The following is a 5,086-nucleotide window of genomic DNA, read 5'->3' on the forward strand; positions in this document are numbered from 1 at the left end:
CTGAGGGCACAGGTCTCTTAAATCAGACATGCTGCCGATAGTATTCTGATTTTATCATAGACATTATACAGTCTAGGGATCCTATCTTATCTGTCGGCTTTTATGGGGAGGAAATGTAGGATAGAAGACAATTCTATCAATTGTATCCATGTTGTATGGGGTTCATACAGGGAATAATGGCTGCCTCCATCTCTAACTTTGGTCAGACCCACGCTAGTTATTTATAAGAAATTATTTGTAGATATATCACATGTTCAGCTTAGTCTGTGACTTATATAACACATGCAAAAAAGACACACACACACACACCCACCCTTCACACATACACTTTATAGGCTAAACAAACCTGGAGGAATATGGGAACCCTATACCTTAATAGGAACGGTAGGATAGGAAAGAAGGCCAAGGAAAAATTATGAATCTGGAAATGTGCATCAGAAAGTACACTATAAATGAACAAACATGTACATATACACTATACTGCCAAACATATTGGGTCACTTGCCTTGACTCTCATGTGAGCTTAAGTGACATCCTATTCTTAGTCCATAGGGTTTAATATGACGTTGGTCCACCCTTTGCAGCTATAACAACTTCAACTCTCCTGGGAAGGCTTCCCACAAGGTTTAGGAGTGTGTTTATGGGATTTTTGACAATTTTTCTAGAAGCGTATTTGTCAGGTCACACACTGATGTTGGACAAGGAGACTGACTCTCAGTTTCCGCTCTCATTCATCCCAAAGGTGTTCTATTGGGTTGGGGTCAGGACTCAAGTTTATCCACACCAAACTCTGTCATCCGTGTCTTTGTGGACCTCACTTTGAACACTGGTGTGGTCATGTTGGAACTGCCATGAACACACTCATAAACCTTGTGGAAAGCCCTCCCAGAGAGGTTGAAACTGCTATAACTGCATAAATTGGACCGACGTCATATTAAACCCTATGGATTAAAAATGGGATCATAATGCGAGTCAAGAGAGGTGACCCAACACTTTTGGCAATACAGTGTACATGTATTGATGATTTCCAAGTTGGTGCTTTTTAAAGCATGCTATTACAACATGTGTCCACACAGGGGCAGTATTTGACTTTCAATGGACTCCAGTGAGACCCACCATAGTTGACCGTGGCAAGGTTGCTCTTCTATGTTTGCATAGCACATCTAGGCCTGTGTCAGTGCTATCACAGTCGTAGTGTCCTTGGCAAAAGCAAGTAGGAAGCAAGCTATAAAAATTGCATGATGCCACTGAATTCTGTGTCGGTTTGTATGCAGTTTGATAAATGACTGAATAATTCAAACTCCTAGAGTAAATAAAATATTACTGGCTGCCTCAGCTCATCTGGCTTAACAATGTCATCTGATCTGAATTCCACAGAATCTGACTAGGTATGTACACTCCCCTGCCCACTCCCTATAATGTTATCGATGAGATAACTTGTGGTAAAATCATACAATTGGTTTCTGCTTTGTCTTCGTGCATGTATGAATCTTTAATGATGTTCTTAAAGCCAAATCTTTCAAAATGGCATGAAACAACTTCAGCAAATCTAAAGCATAGAGCTTTGTGGGAGCCATCCTTGTTTTCCCTGTATTACACGTAACAGTCTACTGTGGGGTGTGAAGAGAAAGGAGTCTACCAAATATAGTGTGTGTGTGTGTGTGTGTGTGTGTGTGTGTGTGTGTGTGTGTGTGTGTGTGTGTGTGATAGAATGCCATCTAATTACAGTGTGTCAGTGTGTTACTAAATCAGGTTCTCGGTGAGTTGGAAGCTATAATTTGGCCTAATGTGGAACTGTGTTTATGTATGGACCAAACACCATGTGGAAAGAGACGAGGTAACTTTCCTCAAAAGTTAAGTTTCCTCTCTTAAACCTATAGATTTGGGCCTCAAAAAGCAGTTCAGCTAATATATCACATATGGATTTCAGGGCTATACACTTCCTTGACACCACCATTGCATTGCAATTCAAATTTACCCTTGTTCCCACTTTTATTCTTATTCGAATGGCTCAATCCTAACCTCGTCATAGCTTTAATTCACATATATTTTACATCTTTTAAACATACATTTTAGAACAAAAGTACTGTATGTATGCATGTATGTATATACAGTATGTGTGTGTGTGTGTGTGTGTGTATGTGTGTGTGTGTGTGTGTGTGTGTGTGTGTGTGTGTGTGTGTTTGGACTTGGATATCTCCCTATCCCTTGTAATACTTAAATTGGTAGTGAAAATAGACTTGGAAGCCCTCTAATTAAGGGCCTTAGCAATGCTCCCTAAAGCTGATTTATTGTAGTGATGAAAACACACCCCGAAACTCTCACGCACACTTTTACAGTCATACAGTATGTCCACACACTAACTGCCAATCTTCACAGACTGCGCCTCTTCATTTCTAGTAATTGGTGTGTGTGTGTGTGTGTGTGTGTGTGTGTGTGTGTGCCTGACTGTGTGTTTCTTGAAGCCCTCCTCCTCCATTGCTGTAATGAGAGGGCTGCTCCTGGTTAGTGAGGAGAAGGGGGGGGGGGGTGCACAGGCGGAGTCTCTCCCACATCATGACCCTGCACTGCCGCACTGACACGCGTCAACGTCTAACGTGACTTACTCAAACACAACTCCTAAATAGGGCAGCTCATATCACACACAAACTGTAGAAAGAGATTTACATGCTGTATCTCAGATTTACATACTGTATCTCAGGTTTTGTCAGATGCCGCTTTTCTCAGGCTCAGTCTCATCTGATGGATTTGAAGAATGGGAATAGAACTATGTATCACATTTAGAACTCTAAGGGTTCTTCGGAGAATCCTAGCTAACCTCTCTTTACCTCCAAGAGTGTATTTGCTGAAACATCATCATCCCTCTTAACGAGGAGGGCCTCATGTGCTCATTCATCTGTGGTGGCCACATACACACCTGGAGGGGGGGTCACTTCACTTCAGTTTGACTCAACGCATTGGGGACAACACAGCCCATCTCCGCGTTTGACTCTAACACAACAACAGCAGCTCGGCAGCAGCAAGCAGCAGCAAGCAGCAGCAGCAAGCGGCGCAGCCTTTCTCTCAGATGGCCTGGAGAAGTCCACACGGCTGACCTTTCCCCCACACACGGCAGGGAAAAAAGAAAAGGAAGAAAGAGAAAAAACGAGGAAATGTGAATCATCCTCTGATCCTCTGGCTAATCATCCCTTCCTTGACCCTCCTCACAGCACCCCCTCTCTGATTCCGTCCTCCCCACACTCGACCCCCTAATTAGCCCCTACACTCCCACTTACCCCCCCTCCCCTCCCACTGGCTGCTTCCACTCCTCCCCTCCCCACCCCACCCTACACCACCCCACCCCATCCCGCCAGCCTCTTGCCCACGGTGAGGGGCTAGCTAGCACGTCAAGCCTTACCACGCTCACTGGAGGCGACCAAGCCCCGTGGGACCAGGGAGACAGAGGGACAGACCGAGGGAGTGCCATTAATGACCTACACACACACACACACACACACACACACATACAAAAGACAAAAAAAAAATCATTGCTGGGCTTTGGAAAGGCGTGGCCCCTGGTCAGCTTGGCAGCCCTGGACAGCCCTCTGAAACACACACCACTAATCGTGTGAGAAATAGGGCAGCCCCATCAGCTCTGGGATAATCACCCTCCTCCTCGTCAGTCCTCAAGCCCCCCCATGCACTCTCCATGCCCCACCCTACTCTCCGAACTTACACACGTCCAGGATTTGGTCACTGATGCCCACTCTCTTCCCTCTTCTCCCTCTCTCTCTCTCTCTCTCTCTCTCTCCCTCCCTCTTTCTCTCTTTCTCTCTCTCTCCCTGGGAAAGAACTCATGATGACTTGAGAGGTTGATTAGGTGAGGTGTGGTGGTGGTGGTGTGGTGTGGTGGTGGTGGTGTGTGGTGTGGTGTGGTGTGGGGCGAGGGCTCGGGGAGGTTGGGAGGGTGTTTAGATTAGCTGCTAGCGTGTGTGTTTGAGAGTGAGAAATGAGAGAGTGACTCCAGGCCTAATGGAGGATGAACATGAATGGAGAGCGATGCCAGGCTCGGGCGAGGGAGGAGGAACTAACAGACAGACGAGGGAGAGAAATCAGAGATGAAAGGAATAATGGAGATGGAAAGAAAGAGAGAGAGAGAGAGCGAGAGAAGAAAGCAAGAATAAAGGAAGGAGACATAATGATCGAAGGCGCTAGAGAGAGAAGAGAGCAAGAAAGAGAGAGAGAGAAGAGGGGAAGAGAGAAAGGTGTAGAGCAAGTGAAGAAGGAGCTTTAAGGAATGAGAGGGAGATAGAGATAGAGAGAGCGAGGGAGAGAGGGGAAGAGAGAGAGGAAGTGAGAGCAAGGGAGGAATCCTTGTCCTGCAGAGGGGTCTCTGTGGCCCCTGCAGTCTGGGCTATTAATTAAAAGTATTAAACAAACAAGGCCCTGGCGAGGAGGAGGAGGAGGGGAGGAGGAGGAGGAGGGGAGGAGGAGGAGGAGGGGGTCCATCTGCTGCCAGCGTGAGAGCGGGGCTCGGAGCAGGGCCCTACCAAGAGCCCACTGAGGCCCCGAAGAGACCCAGCGGAGGCTCGCCGAGCCCGCCGCCACTCAAGACACCGAGAGGAACAGATGGGGCCCAGTCCCCTGAGGAGGAGGAGGAGAGAGAGTGAGAGAGGGAGTGAGAGAGAGAGAGAGAGAAGGGATTGGTGGTGGTCCAACCGCCTCGAGCCTTTTCTTGTTGTTCTCCCAAGCTAAAGGAATCTGGGACAGTTGGATGGGGAGAGAGGGGAATAGATGTACAGAGAGAATGAGAAAAAGATGAAGAAAGAGAGGGAAAATAGGCTGAGGATGAAAAGAGAGAAAAATGTTATGCCTTGTGTTGCCCCTGTATTGCCCTTTCCCACTGCCAATATGATTTGTGCAATCATGTCAACACCTTATGTTCCACACAGAGTTAAGGTTCTATCAAAAAAGAACTTGCACACTACAGTATATAGCCAATGCTAAGATACACACTTTTAATTTGTCAAAAAACGGTGCAATACAGTACATAATGATGAGAGTAAGGAGCCTTACACACCTCCAATACAGTGTAATGACACTAAAG

Source organism: Sardina pilchardus, chromosome 11 (assembly GCF_963854185.1).
Source record: "Sardina pilchardus chromosome 11, fSarPil1.1, whole genome shotgun sequence".
In the NCBI taxonomy this organism is placed as follows: Eukaryota; Metazoa; Chordata; class Actinopteri; order Clupeiformes; family Clupeidae; genus Sardina; species Sardina pilchardus.